This window comes from Puma concolor, chromosome C2 (genome assembly GCF_028749965.1).
Source record: "Puma concolor isolate L17-30 chromosome C2, mPumCon1.1.hap2, whole genome shotgun sequence".
Classification (NCBI taxonomy): domain Eukaryota; kingdom Metazoa; phylum Chordata; class Mammalia; order Carnivora; family Felidae; genus Puma; species Puma concolor.
Window position 1 is genome coordinate 80,555,155 of NC_141675.1, and position 20,747 is coordinate 80,575,901.

General features: G+C 46.7%; 1 long non-coding RNA gene across 1 annotated transcript in view; it reads right to left on the minus strand.

The window, feature by feature from the left end:
* The window catches only part of LOC147577357 (uncharacterized), a 62,451-nt gene extending 53,614 nt beyond the window's left edge, over positions 1-8,837 (minus strand). The window contains exon 1 of the long non-coding RNA XR_015240202.1: positions 8,272-8,837. This is a non-coding gene — a long non-coding RNA (uncharacterized LOC147577357). The remainder of the gene's footprint in view (positions 1-8,271) is intronic.
* Positions 8,838-20,747: the final 11,910 nt, after the last annotated feature.

Genomic DNA, 20,747 nt, shown 5'->3' on the forward strand with positions numbered 1-20,747 from the left:
GAGGCAGCAATCATTCGGTGGCAATATATTCAAGAGACAGTTAAAAAATATCTCTTCCCCATTTACTGCTTTAGAAACAGAATCCACTGCCTAATTGAGAATCCTTTCTGCCTAATTACTCCATTCCCGATTTTTTTTTTAAGCAGCAGAGTTGCTGTGGAATTATGTACTGTATAATTTCATCATTTAGCAATATGTAAATCAGGAGAAGAAAGGAAGAGGAAGAGAGCGATAGGAGACGCTGATCATCGTCTGAATTTGTGTGTGCAGAAATGGGCAGCAGGGCACGTGCCGACAAGGAAAGACCCACCCCCTTGGCAGAGCTGGGTGTGAGTTCCAGTTGCCCCATGGAAGAGCTCTGCACCGCAAGGCAAAACCACACCGGCTTCCTGAGCCTCAGTTTCCCCTTCTGTCACATTTTGCACATGAGTTCCCAGCAGCCATCCTTCACAGTCCCTGGCTCAGAGGAATGTCCTGACAATAACCCGGTGACTGAATGCATGAGAACCTGGTCCCCCTCATGGAACCGTTAGCAGGGTGAAGTGAGGTGATGGGCATGTAAACGTTGAATAAACTACAAAATGCTGATGGTGTGTAGAGAGCTTTAGGTGCTAACAGAGAAAATACTGTTAAATTCCCTGAATCAGAAAACACCTTCCAATGCCTTGTTTGTCGATCAAACGGTTGGCTTCTTTAGAAGTAAAACGGCAGTGTTCCAGTGTGCTAGTGTCTGTCACAGATGAAGTCACTTTTAATCCCCCTGCCTGTCCTGCCATGCTCTGCAGAGGACAAAGTGGTGGACTTGAACTGGTCTTTTTCGGTGAGTTTAGAGAAAATAAAGTTGTACACCCTTTGTCCCCTGGAAGCTGTCTCGATCTGGGACTCATGGGGTGGGTTTTCCCCTGGGGCGCTGCCCTCCCTTGGCACTGCTCTCCTAAGGGGCCTTGCCTATGTCTAGCCCACTTGCTTGGGTGGAAGCATCCTGTGGCTAGACCATAAGGCTATCACACTCACTCCCAGACTCTGGCTTCAATCCCCACCCCCTGCCACACCCAATAGCATCTTTGCTGTGGGATGTGCTCTGAGAGACCTGAGATTGCATTCTTCCCCACTCCCTGAGAGAAGGGGCTCTTATTTCCATGTGGCTCATCAGTTCAGGTTGTCCCCACCAGGTCAGGGGAGATGCAGACCAGTCCCACCCCTTCCTAAGCAGAAAGTCCAGTTTTGACTGCCCCTGTGTCTTCCTGAGACACGGAGACACGGACTAGTTAAGACACAATGATTTAAAGAATTAGATTCGGTAGGCGCCTGGGTGGCTCAGTTGGTTAAGCGTCCAACTCTTGATTTCGGCTCAGGCCATGATCTCATGGATTGTGAGTTTCAGCCCTGCATCCAGTGCCATGCTGAGACCTCAGAGCCTGCTTGGGATTCTCTCTGCCCCTCTCTCTCTGCCTTTCCCCTGCTCATGATCTCTCCCTCTCTCAAGATAAATAAATACACTTTAAAAAGGGTTTAAAAGAAACAAATAAAGGTTTAGATTCAGGAGAACTGGAAAGGCCCCTCCTCTTCTGGGCTTCAATGTCTCCATCTCTTTGTAAAAAAAAAAAAAAAAAAAATTACAAGTGGCTAATATCCAAGTACCCCTCCTCCACCTTCCTCCATAACGTTCTCTCTCTCTCTGTGACCACAGTCACTGGGCCTCACAGCCCAATGTTTTGGCACAGTTGGACTGTTCTTGCCTTGGCAGAGGGAAGAATGAAATGTCAGCATAGAAGACTCAGGCAGTGCAGACTGAAGAATTTGTCTTCCGAAACAGTTTTTCATACAGAGCTTTAAATACAGAGCTTTATCTTTCCAGAGGCCAAGATGCAGTGAGGTGCAGTGAGAAAGCAGAGGACTCGGGATCGAGGGAACTGGACCCTCTACCACAGCCAAGCTGTGTGACCCTGGGCAAGTCACGTTACCCCTCTCAGCTTTGAGTTCTCTTGCCTGTGAAATAAGATGTCAGTACCTTTTCCCATAGGTAGTGGTAGAATCAAAAAAGAAAATGTACTTTAAACTACAGTCCTCAACAAATACAAGGGATGTTAATTGTCGTTAACTTTCCATAGGCTTGAGAAAGGATTAGGTCACCAACTACATCAAAAAGCAAGCCACTCTAACAACGATGGGCTCTTAAATTTATATTTCATTTTAGAATCTCCAAAGCCATAAGAGGTATACAGAAGGAATGTGCAATTGGTCAGTGAGGAGAGCCAGAATTTTCTTAAAAATCGTAATACAAATCATTATTTTTATTTGAAATCATCTAATCAGCTTACTTAGAAATGTTCTTACTCCCTAACCTTCCTCTAGTGTATAGTTAAACCACTCAACAAAGATTGAGTACCTAGAATATGGCAAATGCAAAATATGAAGCTACTGATGGACCAGACAGGCAGAGTTCCGGCCCTCAATCTGTTGGTATTCCATCCAGGAGGGGAAACAGAAACTAAGCACTAAGCAAATACAGCCAGAATTTTACATACTCTATTGGTGCTATAACAAATCTAAAATAAGGTGATGGGGATATTTTATAGCTTGAATAGTCAGGGAAGACCTGTATGAGAAGGTGATACTTAAGTAGAAACTTGAATGATGAGAGAAGTCAGTCATGGAAAAATTTGCTCAAGGGCACAGAGCTAATCAGAAATGGACCCAGGCCTACCATCCAAGACTTGAGACTTCCTTTCCTGTGCTCACTGACCCATGCTGGTTTTCCTCCTGAATCCTGAGTCCTCACCTCTGCCCAGTTTGCCAAGATCCACCTGCTTCTGGCTCATATTCTCCCCTCTTCGGTGTCTAAGATGCCTTAGCTCTCCCATCCGTGGGTCAAGGCTGAGTTGTCCTTAACCTCTCATGGGCTATTGGTTCAACAGGATCATACAGGAATCATTATTCTAAATCTCTCTGCTGAGAGTCACAAGTCATTAACACAACGAATTCAACAATAACTGACTATGCTCCAGTCACTTGAAAGGTATCCATGGGGGGCGCCTGGGTGGCGCAGTCGGTTAAGCGTCCGACTTCAGCCAGGTCATGATCTCGCGGTCCGTGAGTTCGAGCCCCACGTCGGGCTCTGGGCTGATGGCTCAGAGCCTGGAGCCTGTTTCCGATTCTGTGTCTCCCTCTCTCTCTGCCCCTCCCCCGTTCATGCTCTGTCTCTCTCTGTCGCAAAAATAAATAAATGTTGGGAAAAAAAAAAGTATCCATGGGAGGTAATTTAGGAGTTTAGTAATAAGAAATCCCTGCCCACAAGAAGGTCACAAAAAGTGCACTTTTTAAAGGGAGAGAAGGGAACAACCTAAGTGCACAAACAACCATTCTTAACCAATTTATCCTGTGTTTATAGAGCACTGACTGTGTGCAAATCATTATGTCAGATTTTAGCATGCTAACAGAAATTGATCAAGCACTCTCAGGAAATTCTGGTTTTGGAGGGGTAGAGAGCCTTAAATACACAGGTGATTATAATACAAAATAATATATACATCAGGTGAGAATCATAAAAGAAATACAACCACTGGTAAGGGAAAAATATGATTTCCTTGAAGGTGAACCATGGAAGACTTCCCAGAGGAGGGGGCATTGGAGCCGATCCATTTTGAACTGAAGGAGAAAAGAGCAATCTAAGTGGAAGGAGGGTAATAACTCATGGAGACAGGAATGTAGAAGGAGGATCTGGCTGGAACATGTGTGTATGGAAGGAAATAAGTCCACCCCCTGCAGAGCTGTTTCTTACTCATTCTCTCTGCCTCTGCTCACAGGCCTGAGCCCCACATAGGCCAACTTTGATCACAGGTATACAGGGGCACTGTTCTTGTTCCTTTGAAGACAGCACCCACAATTGCTCCCTCATTGTGACATGTGGAAATGTCATGTTGAGAACCACTTGCCTGGGGAGACTAGTGGGTCTTATTGTTACACTTCCTTCAATAGTAAGAACTGGAATTTATGCCACGTGAGGGCAATTCTCAGAACTCATTTTAAAAACTTGTGTCAGCTGTGACCCTTACACTGGACAAACGGATGGCAGCCAGATATAAGGGGCTCTGATCTCTCAGTTAAGGTTCAGTTCTGAAACTGCACCTGCCTGCTGCCGTCTCTACCTGGAATCCCTCCAGCACCTTGAACTCAACAGCCTGTGCTGAACTCACCCCCTTCCTTCCTCAAATCTGTACCTTTTTGGCTAATGGTTCATCTAATTAACAGTCGAGACACAAGGGTATCGATTCATGTTATTGCATTTCTATCTCTGTCTCTTCCAGATTTCTCATCTCTCCATATAGTTGGCAAATCCTGACAAATTTACTTCTCTAGCGTCTCTAAGTCTTCGCCTCTTTTCCAGCCCCATTACCAATGGCTTAGATCATATCTAGTGGTTTGACTATTACGGTAACTTCATAGTGGTTGCCTTGTCCTTTCTTGCACATCCTACCTCTCTTGTACATCATTCATGCTGTTACTAGAATGATCTTCTGGAGAGACAGGACATTTCTAAAAACTGTTTGAGATCTCCCTCTACATGAAGAACACAAAAGGTGCCTGGGTTAAGAGTCCAATTTCAGCTCAGGTCATCTCATGGTTCATAAGTTTGAGTTCCACATCTGTCACCACAGAGCCTGCTTCAGATCCTCTGTACCTCTCTCTCTCTCTGCCTCTCCCCCACTCTCTCTCTCAGAAATAAACATTAAACAAACAAACCACAGAAGGTTTCAGTCTGACCTAGATGATATCCTTTGTCATGCCTCCCAGTTCTTCCCTGCCACATATTCCTACATTTGACTTTCACCAGATTATTTTCACCATTTCTCTGCCCCCCCACCCCACTTTTGTTGTTGTTGCTGTTGTTGTACAAAATCCTATCTATCCTTCAGGACCAGTCCAAATGCTGCCTCCTTTGTAATGCCCAGTTGGGCCTCTTTTTGGAATTCATCATAGCTTTCTTTGTACGTCCAAAGCTTCTAAGTGTTCCTTCATGGGGTGGTCCCAATGGTGGCCGCATCCTAATCCCCAGAACCTGTGACCATGTTATCTAACATGGCAGAAGGAACTTTGCAGATGCAATTAAGAATCGTGAAATAGGGGGCATCTGGGTGGCTCAGTCAGTTAAGCATCTGACTCTTGATGTCAGCTCAGGTCTTGATCTCAGGGTCATGAGTTCCAGCCCGAGTTGGACTCCTCTGGGTGTGGAGCCTACTTAAAAAAAAGAAGAAGGAGAAGAAGAAGGAGAAGGAGAAGGAGAAGAAGAGGGAGAAGGAGAACCTTGAAATGGGAACATTATTACGCTGGATTATCCATGTGGGCCCGGTGTAATCACAGGTTGCTTATAAAAGGAAGGCAGCAGGTTGGAGAGGAGGGAAGCCGCTATATGGCTGGCTTCGGAGATGCAGGATGGGGGGCCAGAAGCCAAGGAATGCAGCCAGTCTCTAGAAGGTGGAAAAGGTAAGGAAAGAAATTCCCCCCCAGAACTGCTAGAAGGAACGCAGCCTTGTGGGCCCATTTTAACCTTCTGACCTCCAGAACTGTACGATAATAAGTTTGTGTCATTGTAAGTCATTATATCTGTGGTAATCTGTTAAAGCTGCAATAGGAAATTAATATGCTTTCCTTAGCGTTTATTTATTTTTTGTCTGGTACTATCTTATCCTTCATAATACTCTCAATTCTTGAAAGCAACAATCAATTAGATCATCTTATCCCCTGGAGGCACCTGGGTGGCTTAGTTGGTTAAGTGTCTGACTTCAGCTCAGGTCATGATCTCAGGGCTCCAGAGTCTGAGTCCCACATCGGGTTGTCTGCTGTCAGCACACAGCCCACTTTGGACCTTCTGTACCCTTCTCTCTGCCCCTCCCCTGCTCATGCTCTCTCTCTCTCTCAAAACTAACTGATCATTAAAAAAAACAATTGTCTTATCCCCTGGGTGTCTAACGCAGGGCTTTGACATACAGAACCCCGATATGCCTTTGAATTAAATGTCTTCTTTGGGATATTTAAATCTAAGTCAACATGGGGCGCCTGGGTGGTGCAGTCGGTTAAGCGTCCGACTTCAGCCAGGTCACGATCTCGCGGTCCGTGAGTTCGAGCCCCGCGTCAGACTCTGGGCTGATGGCTCAGAGCCTGGAGCCTGTTTCCGATTCTGTGTCTCCCTCTCTCTCTGCCCCTCCCCCGTTCATGCTCTGTCTCTCTCTGTCCCAAAAATAAAAATAAAAAACGTTGAAAAAAAAATTAAAAAAAAAAAATCTAAGTCAACAATCTTTTGGGTGAAGTCTCAGAACTAGACTGACACTGTCATCCCTGTGAATCCAGGTGGGCTGGAACTGATACACAGGCATCATTTCGGGTGGCTGGTATTTTTTATCAGGTTAGTAATGTTGCCAGGGCCTAATGGGCAGAGAAAGGCAGCTGTGTGGCTTTTATTAAGTAGCCCCTCTCGGTGATGCCTTGGGGCTTATGCTGCTGTTTAACCTTGTGTCATTCAGACTCCACATTGTGGTTCTCACTGACTTTTCCAAGAAGTAAATATTGGTGGTAAATATTACCACGAGGAGATACACAGACACCAAGTTCTTGGCATGAAGGAGCAGGTCATTTCGGTTAGGAGTTGTACTCAACATACACCCCTAATCTCAAAGAAGGTTTCCTCTTGATGTAATCCTATTCTTACTATTTGTTTGTTTGTTTGTTTGTTTTTGAGAGACAGAGCGTGAGCGGGGAGGGGGGCAGAAAGACAGGGGAGACCTGAGGATCCAAAGCGGGCTCTGCACTGACAGCAGAGCCTGACACAGGGCTTGAACTCATGAACTGTGAGATTCCCGACCTGAGCTGAAGTTGGATGCTCGACCGACTGAGCCACCCCGGTGCCCCCTGATGTATTCTTCTATTCATTCCTTCATGCATGCATGGATTCCACATGTTTTGAACAACCTATATGCCTGGCAATGTAGCAGGCACCGAGGACCCAGAGAGGTAGAAGATCAAGTCGTGGATATCCAGGAGTTCCCATCAGAGCAGGGGAGGGGATAAAGCAGAGATGTAAACATGATCTTGAAGAGCAATTCTGTACGTGTGTCTACTCAGTGGCTTATTTATTCTTCTCCTCTATTGGTTCTGTGCTTCTATCATGCAGTTGAGGACAAGGCAACTGTGAATGTTGTCCATTCTGTGCTCAAGGCCCAGAGACAGGCATCTCCCTTTTTACAAAAATTTTTTAAGTTTATTTATTTTTGAGAGAGAGAGAGAGAGAGAGAGCATGAGCAAGAGGAGGAGCAGAGAAAGAGGGAGGGGGAGAATCCCAAGCAGGCTCCCCACTGTCAGCACAGAGTGTGATGTGGGGCTCGAACTCGGGAACCAGGAGATCCTGACCTGCAGTGAAAGCCAGAGTTGGACGCTTAACTGAGTGCTCAGGAGCCCAGCATCTCCCTTTTTAAAGTGTTCCTTGTAAATCACATTCCCCATCTCTGACATTCTGGATTCCTCATTCAACAGCATGGCCTTTCAACGTCCCCTTGCCCAGAAGGCACAATGATATGCGTGCCTTCCAAAGGGAAATCAGTATCCCTCTTTATTGGGCTTAGCCCAGGACCAACTTATTCAGCTTTCCTCCTCTACTCTCCGATCTCTGAATCCTGGCTGCTCTGCCACTAAATGATCCTATGATTTGAGCAACTCACTCCTAGTCTCTGGGTCTTAGCTTCTTTCTGTAAAATGGGTGTGCTTTGCCATTCCTGCTCTGCCTGCCTCCTGTGGGTTTTGTGAAAAGCAAATGCAATAATGAATATTAAAGAATTCTAGCAGACTCAAAACTGTTTTTGTCTGTTAGCTGTCCTTAATAGTAGTTATTATAATATTTATGCTTATAATTACTGCTGCTATTCTTATTATTTTTATCACTATTATTATCGTGAGAGAGTTTTAGCTGCTTCTAAGACTCAGGCAGCTGTCAATCACCATGTGAACACAAACTGGCTAAAGTAGAATGCATTTGAAGCTCCTCATACAGAGCCATGGCCCTGCTTGTAGCTGCATTTCCCACTGCCTTCTCTCTCTCAGGATCAGTCTGGCCAGATTCTACCTGTTAGGAAAGTGTCCACTGGGGAGGAGATGACCCAGTCCTGAGCCTCCCCCAGCCATGGTCCTCGCTCCCCCACCCAGACGGAGCATATGCCTTGGGCCCACAGATGACCATTTGTTCCAAGAGCACTTCCTTGGTCCCCTGGCATTGAATCTTACCTGCATTGCAGACCTTGCTGACTTTAGCATCGGCCACATAGCTTTGCCGGTGTCCTTTGTGGCAGGGCTGGTTCAGACCTATTTACCTTCTCAGCGCCTCGGGCGGTAGTGGAGGCCAAGATGGGGCTTCATGAAGTTATGAACTTCTCTTCTCTGACATCTCTAGTCGCTGCTGGTTCCTCAAAGATACCTTTGCTCCTGATTAATTACAAGTCCCAGATTGGCCTCTTTAATGGCTTCCACTCTCCCTGGTTGATGAACTACAATCAAGGAAGTTGCACTGCTCTTTGTAATGCTGCGGCTTAGCAACAGACATTCTCTGTTATTCACCACTGGAACAAAGTCCACAAAAGGCAACTGATGAGAGTGTGGGTTCTCTCTGGATGAGTGATAACTCCCGATTACAGTGGTCCCTGGATGGGGGTCCAAACACTGAGACAGCTGGGTCTCAGGCCCCCCACTTATGGACTGGGTGGCAACTCCTTGTCCTCTGTGTCTTCCATAAAATAGGCATACCCAAACATTCCTCACAGTTATCATGGCATTACATGGGTAAGCGTGAGTAAATAATTACACAATGCCATGCAACAATCAGGTAATATTAGAAGATATGTTCTATATGATTTTAGGGCTAAAAATAAGATAGACATACTTACTCCTTCTGGAGCCTTCCTCCTCCACGTCCCTACTAAGGGCAGAGCAGGGAGTGGGCAGCAGAGGGGCTTGTGAAGACCAAATAAGATAAAGCATGTGGAGTATGTGCTTGGGGTTCCAAGAGCTTGGTACTAATCACACCCAGTCACTTATTCAGTCTTCTTGCCTGAGTGCTCCCCTTTCTGAGCCCCAGTCCCACTACTAAAGCAAAACAAATACCAGTCAGAAAACCATTGGACTAGACTATTTCTGAAATCTCTTCCAGCTAGATAATAGAATACCTTAAATTGAAAATTTCTAAGAAATTGATTTTTTTTTTTTTTCAATGAAAATTCCACCCTAGTCAGGTCCCTTACCAGTTAGTCAACAATTTGAGCAAATAATCTGCTCAGGGAACTCTACTGGTCAGTTTCTTTTTTCTTTTTTTTTTTTTTAATTTTTTTTTGAGAGCGTGAGCGGGGGAGGGGCAGAGAGAGAGGAAGACACAGAATCTGAAGTAGGCTCCAGAGCCTGATGCAGGGCTTGAACCCACACACCAGACCGTGAGATCATGACCGGAGCTGAAGTCCCAGACTTAACTAACTGAGCCATCCAGGGGCCCCTCTACTGGTCAGCTTCTGATTTGAGAAGCTCAGTCCCCAGCTTCACACCTTATCCATCTACAACGGGCAGAGGACAGCCCCGAAGACCTGGCCAGGGGCTCCTACTGTAACCCTGGGCAAGACGAGGCCTTATTTTCCTTATCAAACTAAAGGGCATGCACCCCATGCTCTCCGAGACGGTTTTCAGTTTAAAATCCTATGCATCTAACTTCTTTGAGTCTCACTTCTAACAAGTCCCGGGCACAGAGAATCGGGCTGGCCTCGCGTGTGTACTGAGAGGCGCCTTGTTAGAGCAGATGGAGTGTGTCTATCATGGCGGCGGCGTAACCAGTCTGGTCACTTCAGATGTCTCTCCAATTAACACTCATGGCGGCGGCCAACTGCTCAGGCAACAGAACATGCTGGTGGAGAAGATGGCGGGAACTTCTGGGCCCGCTGCCACACCTATTATCCGAGCCTCGGAGTGGGAGGGGCCAGCCAGACTTCTCAGTGTGGGGGCGGTGGGGAGAGGGGTGGTGAACATGGGAGGTGAAATGTGTGCGGGGAGATTTCTTTAGCTGTGGAGTCCTAGAAAGTTAGAAATGGAAAATGCTCATCTAGTCAAGGCCCTTACTATATGCTTTGGTTTCACTTCCCTTTCTTCATTCCCATTGTGCCGGATGCAGGTTACACTACCATGACCTCTTGCTTCTTGGAGTGATCTCCCTGCCTTCCATTTCTCTCCCCTTCCAAACCAGCCAGAGTGAGATGTCTAAAATACAAATGTGATTATGTTATCATCCTGCATTTTGGTGTGCCCTTGTTGCCTTCAGGGAAAACAAAACAAAACAAAACCTAACCTAAACCCTGTAGCCTGAAGCACACAGGTTCCTGGAGATCTGATTTGCCTAATCTCTTACTTCCTTTTCCCTTCTCACCCCACATTGTCTCATCATAGAAGAATTGCTTGAAATTCTTGAACCTACCAAACTCCTCTCCATATTCTTCCCTCTGCCTCCCTTCCTTTCTCTGTCTTGTGCTTGGCCTTTAGTATTCAACTTAGCTGTCCCCTCTGCTGGGACACATTGTAGAGCTACTCTGTCTGTATCCCCATGATAGCCAGGTAACTGCTAGAAAAGCATTTCCCTGCTGATAAGTGATTGTCCTTCCGTGTGTCCCTCTCTTTCATTCTACTGTGAGCTGACAGAGGGATGAGGATGTGCCTAATCCATTTCTTTTACAAAAGCAAAATTGACTTTGACATCAGATACCCTCGTGATTTCCAGAGTTAATTGGTCTTGATGTGGCTTTTGTGCCATTCCTTGAGCTTTGAACTTGGTCAAGGAGAACTTCGTCAGAGAGTAAGCTCCTGGCGAATGTCAGTTGAGTGAATAAAGGATGCCCCCTCATTTCCCAGATGAGGAAACAGGCCTGGAAAGAGGAAGTGACCTACCAGCGCTCACATGGAGGGCAGGTCAGTTGGTGCCGGCTCTAGGGGATTCCTCTCTTGACTCCCAATCCATTGCTTGTTCCACTACCCTATACTCTCAGACAGTTTCAACTAATCCTCCTCTTGTGTGACAGAGAGGCAGAGTGCTCTCACTGGGGGTAGGGGTGGGGGTGTACACATAAAGGCAATCTTCAGTGTCGTCTGGATGTGCCACGTCTCCACACTCTTGTGGAATTCCTAAACCTGTGGGCTGAATATTGAGAGACAACTGTGCAATAACACAGTCAGGTTGAGAAATAGTAGAGAAAACCATTTCAAGTATGTCAGGAAGCCCAGAGGCTTGGCAAGACTGGGAAGTATTTAGAGTAAAAAGAAATCGTAATTATGATCCATACGTACTGATTTGGGTGTGGGTGTTATCTGTGGGTCTCACTGGCCTGACATCGGCCAAGAGTGGCCCAAAGCCTTCATCTCCCAAGCACGTCAAAATTCCCAGCCTGTGTTGTTCTTGGGAGGGAAGGTTTGGCTTTGAGCAGTTTTTCCTGAAAATTCAAAATAATTCCTCTGAGTGGGCCCAGCTTCCAGGGGCGGCCTAGCCTGGGAGTTTGGCATGCTTCCCTCAGCCTGTGTGTTAGTGTGCGGGTTTCTGGAGCCCAGAGGGGCATTTGAAGGTCACGCAGCAGGGTATCCAAACCTCTGAGCCTGATTTACAGCTCAGGGCCTCAGGCCTCCTCCCTCCCAGCCCACATCACCCCCCAGTTTCCTCTTCTGCGAGCCAGCACTCTTCAGAGCTGGGAAATGAGATCTAACCACTGGCTTTTTCTGGGCTTATGTATGGATTCTTCCCTGCGAGGATGGCAGAAAGGAACAGAAATGGTTCCTGAAAATGTGGGCAGGAGAGCATCGTGGTGAGTCAGCGCCCAGCAGGACTGAGACGCTTGGAGACCATCTAGCCCAGCACTCTCGTCTGGTCTTCCTTGTCTTCCTTCTTTCCTTTTCTATTCTTTACCCCACCTTTTTTTTTTTTTTTCCTCTTTATGTTTTTCTTGTTGTGGCTTCTACCTAAAAGCTTATATGGAAACTCAACACATTCAACTTAAAAACAGAGCCTTCTTAAAAAAAAAAAAAAAAAAAAAAAAATGGCCGTCATAGGCAGTTGTAGGCTGAGGGTTGTGGTCTCCCTTTCTGAGCCGTGCTCTTCTCTGACCCCTGATCTCCTTATGGGTCCCTTAGGCCCCTCTGGGATGCTGGGCTTCACAGGCCTCTACTGTGACCCCTGCAGAGTCACTAAGGTCCAAGGAGGTGAGGGGATTTAGTAAAAGTCAAACAGGGATTTAGGGATGGAATCGGGCTCTGTAGCCCCCTCCTGGCTCACTAGCTTTCCGTCCAGTAACTTGTACCAGATTTCATGTAGGCCCTGTAAAGTCTCAGCCTGGCCCTACATTCTGAAATGGGTAAATCTTGCTTTTATTAAGAAAAATGTTCGTTAGAACTTAAGGAGCCCTGGGTCAGTAGTGCTGGAACAGAAGTAACCTGTGAGTCCTGGCCCCGGTGCTGTGATCCTCTGCCTGTATTTGGAACATGGGTCCAATCCTACTTCTCGTCTCCCTGAACCCCTGCCTTTATAAACTCTCGGACTAGGATCCTATCTTCTTACTAATACCCTTGATTTTCTTCTCGTGTTCCCTACCCCAACAGGACCCAGCCTGCCCCCGAGCCTGGCCCAGGTGTGCACCTGCTTCTAGGCCCCCCAACCCCCATTGCTACCTGAATCTCTGTTCACTGCTGGTCCCCAACTATCTGTCATGCTCCACTTGCCACCCAGGACACTCCTAGGCCCTTCCTTAGTTAGCAGCTGGCCTGGCAGCCTTCGCCTTTTGCCTAGATTTAAGTTCCCCTGACAAGATGCTTGTGCCCATAAGCCTGGACTTTGTGTAACCCCTGGGGGGAGGGGATGTGGGAGTGGAAGGGCTTGACTGTACCTGAAACCTCCAGGGTCTTGCAATCTGGCCAGGACAGTGCTAAACCACACTCTCACCTAGTCTTTCTACTGTGAGCTCCTGGGTTTGTGCCAGAGGAATCTGACAGGACCCTGCCCATCAGTGGCCTCTCCTGCTTGATGTAGGAAAGCTCAGAATGACAGACCCCTGAACTTATTTCCACAGACTGCAGGGAAAGAAGTGGCTCCTGCAGTTCTCCAAGCAAGATCATGCTCCAGGCACTACCAAATCCTTTCCTCCTCTCTGGGAGCTAGAATACACACAAGTTCTCTCTGAATTATTTCTAGTTCAAGTTAGTATCCAGTGCCCTCCAAAGACACCTTGGACTCTGAGGCCTGAAATTCAGTGACTGCCCCCTTTTCTGTCCCAATCCTGCAGATTCCACCTGATGAGATTTTTGGGGGCGAGAGTGGGGTTCTTGGGGTCCAAGGCCGACAGACAAGAAAGGATTCTTGAAGAAGTCTTTGGTGCAAAAAGTGATTTTATTGAAGCACGGGGACAGGACCCATGGGCAGGAAGATGAAACACTGGTTTTGTACTATGGAGTTGGGGGAGGTAAAGTGCATGGGAAGCTTCCAGTGGGATTTTCATATGCTAAAGACTCACAGGATACTGGAGGCCTAGCGAGTGTCAAGCTAAGGTTGTTTTCCCTCTAGCAAAGTATTAGCATTAAGACAGTAGGGAGTTACTGGAAAAACGTCTCACTCTGCCCACCTCAAGTATTTGCCAGTGGGCTGCAGGTTATAAGGAAATTGAGTTCTATCTGCCATTTCCTTCTGCCTTTGTTTCCCATATCACTATGGAGGGGTGATATTGGGGCTCCAGGAAACAGAGTCTATAGGTTTCTGGAGATTAGGCTATTGACAAGATTGCCTTTTCTTGTGATTTACTAAAATATTTGTAAATAGATGGATCAGGTCCTGCAGGACTATGATCTCTATCAGTTAGCCATTTGTTTTTCCCCTTTCCTTTGTTCTTGGGCAGCCAGGTGTGCTGCGGGGTTGGTTGGGGGGGGAGTGTTTATGGCCTGTCAGCTTGCTTTATGCTCCCTCATCACTGCCCATCTCCAACCTCAGATATCCCTCTCTTCCTTTCTTCCTTGCTCTCTCCCTCACTCCCTCTTTGTTTCTCTTTCTTTTTAAAGCGATCTCCATACCCACTGTGGGGCTCGAACTCATGACCCCGAGATCAAGAGTCTGGTGCTCTACCAACTGAGCCAGCCAGGCGCCCCCTCAGATATCCCTTTCGAGGCCTTCATAGAGAGGCCCAGCCAGGATCTCTGCCTTCCCTGTCAGAATGCAAGTATCAGAATCAGATCCTTACCAGCCCACTGCCACCAGCCAGGGAAGCCAACCTGCTTCCTCTCAGAGGCTGAGGACAGAGAGGGCCTATGTGGTAATTTCTGCCTGTCCTCCACAGCAGCCCTAAGCTGACCCTCTCATACCCTCAGCCCTCCTGGAGCCCCAACAATACATGGCCCCATGTGATGGGCCCAGGCCTGGGTGATTCCTGCTGCTGAGTACCAAAAACAGGATTGCCTTGGGCCCAAGGTTCCTACAGCCACAGAGCCTGATTCCCCCAAACCCAGACCAGGAAGCCTCAGGCTACAGTCAGGGAGGCAGTCTGTGAGTTGTGAGGTGCCCTGAGGTGCACATACCTCCCTGTGGCTTGGAGTGGGAGCTGGAGGGACCAGGGGTTGACCTAAAGGATAGTTGTAAGAAGTGGAGACCACTTCTGGGGAGACCAGGAGCAGGGATGCCTCTTAGGCCCGTGGAAATACCCATACCCTCTACCAGCAGAAGTTCCTGTTCCATCTGGGGTCCCAGCCTTCGTGCCAGAGTTTTCTCTAGATCCAGAGATTCAGTGAAATTTCTAGTTTAAGGGTACTCTCAAGCCAGTGTCCCCTAATCTTGAACTGGAATCTGTATCATCAAGGTAGATAGAAAAAACTCTGAGACAAAGTTTGCAGGGCCTCCCCAAATCCTTAGAGAATATAACAGTTGCCTTCTGTCCAGGATGATAGCCCTCTCAACTGAGTCTTGTCTTGACCAGAGACTAAGAGGCCCCTCTGGAACCTACTGTAGGTTTCCCCAGGTGCTACAGGGAACTCAGATTCTCTCAAATGAGGCCATAGCTAGCTAGGAAACTGTGCAGGCCATGCCCCCTCTGCCTGGGTGAGATTGACTTGAGCATGCCACTTGGAGAGGGTCCCCTGCCATAGGGAGACCCCTGGAGATCTGTCATGGGTATAACAGTCTCCTGCAAGGACCTCTCAGAATGGAAAGCCGGGAACAGACATGAGAAGGCAAAACCTCTCAACATCTTCTTCCAAGGCTGGCAGTACTGTTGTTGCTGGGGTAGAGAAGCCCCTCCTGGAAGCTTCTAGAACTTTCCTGGAGTGGGGACTGTGGTGTATCCCCCCACTTCTGACCCCGCCTAGCCTGGAGCACAGGTTCTGACACTGTTCAAGCTGGTTTCCTGGCCCCACATCCAGTCACCATGAAGGTCTGGAGACTCAGGCCTTGAATTCTATGCAGGTTTTTGCATAGCTTCCTGAACCTTTACCTCCGTTCTCATCTTGAAAATCAGGGGATAATAGCACCTACCTCCCAGGGTTGTTAGGATTCTAGTAAATGCAGGAAGATTTCCCAGAAATAGTAGGCCCTCGGTGTCTATTTTCTGAATCTGCCTCTGAAAGGTTAAACCTGGGGAGAAAGCACAGGTTTCAGAGAGCCAACCGGACTGTCCCTCCAGGGGTTCTGCAGGGAGGGCCTGGAGGGCAGCACATGGGCCCCTCCGGGTTTGCTTTTAAAGATTACATCTATGTGATGCATTCTGTTCTACAGAGCTGTGCTGGATTTTAACAACTGGGACAGGAGGCAGGAGGCCAGAATTTGTCCCTTAGGTCTGCCCCAAAGCTGCTGAGACAGCCACTCCGTGAGTCAAAGTTCCAGGCCAGGGGAAAAAACAATTTCTCCTTCTCTTTCCAGCCCAATGTCTGATAACAAAAATCTTTCAAAATACACAGAGCCTATGGCTCCCCAAACTTTTTAACACTCAGTATCTCCTCCAATTGTCACAACCACCCCATGAGGCTGGCAGGGCAGGATTTTGTCCTCCTGTCCTTGGGGAACAGCCTATGGTTCAGACATGTGACTCATTCAGCCACTTGGGCAGCACAGGCGAGCCCAGAGCACACATTTCTTTCCTCCCACCCACTGATCTTCATCTCTCTGCCTTAATTTCAGCCTTGAACATTTGTTTTGAGCTTTTGCTTCGGTAGTGTCATTTCCAGTATGATAGCCATCCGCAGGCACCCTCAGTGCCAGGCTAATTGGAAGTCCCATGGGCATGTCCTGGGCTCTATTAGATCAACCTGGAGAGACTGTCCCTTCACCCTCTGCACGAAGTGGGAGTGGATGGGGGCTCCCGTGTGCTCTGGCTATGGGTTCCTGACCAAACTGGTGGGGAGAGGTTTAGCAAACCATTCTGCAAGACACGGCGTGGAATGTGTGAAAGGGCAATGTGGTCCCCCGTTGGCTTTTATTTATTTCTTCCGTTTGGCCTCGTGTTTCCAAGCTACAGGAAGGCAAGTGGAAGAAAGGACGCTTGATAGAGGCTGGTGGTCCTTTGTATGACTCACAAACCGCAAGTCGTGAAAAATATAAACTGATTTGTAAAATATATGTAAGGTTCGGATTTGTATTACAGTAACACAGCCACATGGTTAAAACAGGTGGAGACGCAGGGCCTTTGTGCTGTGGGTGGTTTGCCGTTTTCAGGTGGGGAGGCTGCAGTGTTTGCAGGTAGGAACACTGAGCAAAGGCTTCAGTTGGATTAGGCTGACTCCTCCCTGAAATCAAATACTCCAGAAGGCATATAATGAAGGCAGCAGTCTCCTGATTCATGCCCTTCCCACCATGAGTCATTTCACTCGGAGGCAATGACTTCTAACCATCCTTGCTCTAGTTTTTATTGTGATTACTTCCATGACTCTAAGTAATATGCTTATTAATATTATTATTTCTTGTTTTGTTTACTCTATTCAACGGTCAATATGTATTGAACACCTTCTGTTTGCCAAGCTCTGTTCTGGGCAACCAGGGAGCTCATACTGTGAATTAATGTTTTACTCCACTGAGTACAGTTAGGTCACCAATTTCATTTTGAAAGAAGTTGTTTGAAAGACTCAGGCAATGTATTGTGTAGGGTGGAAGTGATGAGGAGAAGGAGTGGTTTGGAGAGTTAGGGTATAGTTATTTCTTTTTTCTTTTTCTTTTTTTATAAACGTTTATTTATTATTGAGAGACAGAGAGACACAGAGCATGAGCAGGGGAGGGGCTGAGAGATGGAGAGACACAGAATCTGAAGCAGGCTCCAGGTTCTGAGCTGTCAGCACAGAGCCCGACGTGGGGCTCGAACCCACAAACCGCGAGATCGTGACCTGACCCAAAGCCTGATGCTCAACCGACTTAACCACCCAGGTGCCCCAGGTATAGTTATGTCTTGAAGGCAGAAGAATTGGATTGAAGAAAAACAAAAACAACCTGAAATGTTACTAGAGAACATGGAAACACTCTGGAATGAACGATTCCACAGCTGAGATACCTAACTTGTACTTCACCAACTGCGGCTGGAGTGATACAAACACAGACGAGACTTCTGCAAGGACCCCGAGGGCCTGGAGAGGAAACCGCTCATCTGAAAACCTTACTCTGAGCAGGCTCCTGAGACCCTGAGCGATGTGTCTTAGTCCATTCAGGCTGCTGTAACAAACAGGCCATAGACTGAGTGGTTGAAACAGCGTATGTTTATCTCTCACAGCTCTGGAGACTGGGAAGTCCAAGATCAAGGCATTGGCAGTTCCTTTGTCTGATGAGGACTTACTGCCTGGTTCACAGAGAACTGTGTCCTCACATGGCAGAAGAAATGAGGGAACTTTCTGTGGTCTTTTTCTTTCTTTTCTTTTCTTTTTTTTAAAATAAAGCCACTAATCCCATTCATGAGGGCTTCCTTCTCATGATCTAACCACCTCCCAAAGACTCACCTCGAAATACCATCACAGTGTGAATTAGGTTCCAACACATGAATTTGGGGAGGACACAGACATTCAGTCTACAGCACAAAGCCTAGGAGAAGAGCACCCAGGATATAGGCAGGGGTCCTGAGTGTGAGACCCAAATCCAGCACTAAATAATTTTTTCTCTCTTTGCCTGGCTGGTCCTCAGTTTTGTTTTCTGTAAATTGAGAGTGAGTCCAGCTTTTCTATGTTGGTATGAGAATGAAGTCATGTTGATGTACCAACTGTAAAGTGCTATAGCGTGAATTTTTCTTATCTGGGAATATGAAAAGGATACCTGAGTGAGAGTCTATAACTACAATTCCATGATGCATTATTAATTTTCCTTTCTAAAAATCAATGGCTCCTGCCACGAATTTATCACTATAATTATTTTTATTCATACCCTGGATGGTAAGAGGCATCACAATCATACTTTCTGGTAGAATGACACCTTTAGTTAAGTAAATCTCCAGATGCTTAAAGCTGAGTGTTCCCTCTGTCTCTGAGATTGATGGCTTGTGCTATCTTAACAGCCACCGGAGGAAAAGTTCATTGGTGGGTTTAGTTTTGGGGGGTGGGCTGTCAACTCAAAGCAAAGTCATGAAATGATTTCACTCTACTGGGTTAGAAGCTCATTTCAAGTAAGCCAAAATTCACTGAAAGCTTCCTCTCCTCAGGAATTGTGTTTATGGACTGTGGGAGTATTCCTAGATGAGTATCACCTTCACCCTTCCTTTCACCCTTCCTCTCTTGGTGAAAGGAACACACACACACACACACACACACACACACGCAAGATGATCAGTGATCAATTCTAAAATAGCAATATAATTCTATACAGTGGGAAACTCAAGCAAAAAAAAAGATCCGTTCTGGATGGAGGGTATCTGGGACATATATGTGGGGAAGGTGCAGTTTAAACAGTTTTGAAAACTTACTAGTGAAAGGGGAAGGTACCAGCAGTGCAAGGGCCCAGAGGAGGGAGTGATTGGGGAAGAGCAGGGTCTGAAGCATGATGGAAGAAGTGGTCTGGAGCCAGATGAAGGTGGAGACCCTTGATGCCTAGCCAAGGTTTGGTTTCATTCTGCAGACATCAGTGCCTCGGCATGTGTCAGAGTAGATCAGACCAGAGTGTGGCTTTCGAGAGAATGAACCAGCCATAGGCAAATGTGCACACGGTGTTTTCCTTCCCTGACCCACAGTGGGGTCCTTCTGGGGGAAACAAGGTTGAGCAAAGGCTTCTGGAATGGATCTGACTGGCCCCTCCCAGGAACTACTGCTGACCTTCTGTAAATACCCAGTTACCTGTTCACTTCCCCAGTTACCCAATCAGGGAAATCAAATCAACCGCTGTTCATTCTAACCTTAATAAACATACTTCAGTTTACATATATGATGCTCTTAAACGATAAATAACTGCATGTGAACTTTGCAAAGGTAGGTTAGGTGGAGAAAAAAAAAACATTCAATTAGCAAGCTTGTCAGAAGCTAAATCCCTACAAGCAACAGGAAAGCACATTTGCGATATTAAAAAAAAAAAACAACAACAATTAGGGACGCCTGGATGGCTTGATTGGTTAAGCGTCCGACTTTGGCTCAGGTCATGATCTCACCATCCGTGAGTTCAAGCCCCGCATCGGGCTCTGTGCTGACAGCTCAGAGCCTGGAGCCTGTTTTACATTCTGTGTCTCCCTCTCTCTCTGCCCCTCCCCTGTTCATGCTCTGTCTCTCTCTGTTTCAAAAATAAATAAACGTTAAAAAATTAAAAAAAAACCAATTAGAATATATATTTTCTAGAAAGTGATTCCATATTAATAAGAGGATAAAAGCCTATGTATCAAATCTCAGAACAAAGCTGAAGGGACCCCTGTGGGTTAATATCCGCAATCACGAGAAGCACTATCGCGAGGTGGGTGAGTGCAACGTGTTGAGTAGCAGGCAGCCTGCATCATATCCTGGTTCTACTCCTGTGCGCAACGTGACATTGGGTTGGTACTTAATCATGCTGAGTTTGAGCTCACCCGCTTATGACATGAAGATGAAAACAGTTGTGAAGGCTAACTGAGCCAATACAATTAAAGTTCCAAGAATAGTGCCTTCTATACCATAAATGCTATTTAAACATTACCTGCTATTACTATTCTTCTTTTTATTACTTCTTTTCTCTGTCCCTGTCGGGAAAGAAGGAAATCCGTATGTGTAGAGACTTACTATGTCACAGACGCTTTCATAGTTATTACTTCGTTTAATTTAATATTGAAAGCTCTTTTTGTAGGTTGATGGTATTAAGCCACATTATACCAATGACAAGTTAGGTGACCTTGTTGGCATCACCCAGCCAGGGAGTGGCCCACTGAGGCCGGAACCCAGGATGATCTGGCCTCAGGTTCCCATCCATCAAATAAACTCTCTTATTTTGAGAACATTCTAGGCAAGTCTGGTTGGTCCAATTTTCTCAGATCAGCATGGCTATGATTTGTTAAAGAGTACGAATGGCAGGACTAAGTCTACTTTCCTCTCCTATTTTATGTACTCTAACATAAACAGTGCAAATAGCTGTTGCAGACCAGAGGTGCTGATCTGCCTTGTGCTCCATAGTCCCACTGTTGGCACCAACAGGGAGCAGGCAGCCCAAGGCGGCTAGTGACTGCCTCTTAACATACTTCATGACCCTCAGGGAAAATGGAGAGCAATTGAGGTAGTAGAAGAAAATCTACCTGGTGGGTTTA